The sequence below is a fragment of the Sinocyclocheilus rhinocerous genome, unplaced genomic scaffold (genome assembly GCF_001515625.1).
Source record: "Sinocyclocheilus rhinocerous isolate Xijiao unplaced genomic scaffold, SAMN03320098_v1.1 scaffold262, whole genome shotgun sequence".
NCBI classification, from domain to species: domain Eukaryota; kingdom Metazoa; phylum Chordata; class Actinopteri; order Cypriniformes; family Cyprinidae; genus Sinocyclocheilus; species Sinocyclocheilus rhinocerous.
The window spans coordinates 1,276,385-1,277,579 of NW_015641038.1; positions in this window are offsets into that span (position 1 = coordinate 1,276,385).

The following is a 1,195-nucleotide window of genomic DNA, read 5'->3' on the forward strand; positions in this document are numbered from 1 at the left end:
GCATGCGGGGGCTTTGCCGGCATTAAATCACTCAAACCTAATCGTTCATACCGCGAGTCCGTCATTTCTACCTCCGAGTAACTGGGAGGAGAGAAACACAAGCACGGGGGAGGCGGGGCTCAGCGACGCACAGTGTGTGTGTGTGCATCTCTCTTTATTGACATGATTGTGTTTACATAAGTAATGAATGAAATGACGCAAAAGTAAATAATAATAATACTTAGGCTATTACACACACACGCACGCACGCACGCACACACAAACACACACACACACACACATTTTACTGAATGTTAAGTTTGACAAGAATTTATACTGCGGTAACAATATATACCGTCATACCGCTACATGAAAGTATGGTAATTTATGTTATATTTATTTACAGAAACATATTATAGTATTTCCCATATTAACTTCTCTAATATGACGTTTGATGACATTGATGAATGCATTTTGTCAGTTGGACTTAAACAGATATTCCGTGCTCAATAAACACTGCATAAGGAACGTGTACAGTTTTTATAAAGAGCTTTATTTCCAGATCTGGAAGTGTACTTCAAATACCCGGATGATACACTTAATTAACAGAACAAAAACTGTGGAATGTTGGACACATACATTCGGCTGTCACAGCTTTCCTTATGTAGCGAGGGGGAAGGAGCAACATAACCTCTTAAAATTAATACATTACATGGTTGGGTACATAGTGCATAGTGCATATAGTATGTCATTTGGGATGCAACTTGGGACAATGTTGCGAACCTGTTTTATGTACATACACTCTCAAGTAGCCAAGGCCGCAAATGTGGGTATTGGGACAGGCCCATGAATAAAATGATTACAGTACTCATAAAATGAGTATAATGTCCAAGTATTCAGTAATTAAATAGCAGGTAAAGAATTTCTTTATAAAAAAAAAAAAAAGTTGAAAATGAATTCAGTACATGAAAGCACACAAATTCGGGCACAGTATAAGATATTTCAAGTTACTTGAAAGATAGATGTACAGTGGGTACAGAAAAGAATCACCCCCTTTAAAATTATTTTGTTGCTTTGTAGCCTGAAATGAAAACGGACACCGTTTTTGTTTTATCCAGCTGTATTTACTCTGTGCAACTTATAACATCCAAGTGAAAAATATAATACCAACATGTCAGACAAAAAAAAAAAAAATTTAAACAGAATAACTGAGCTG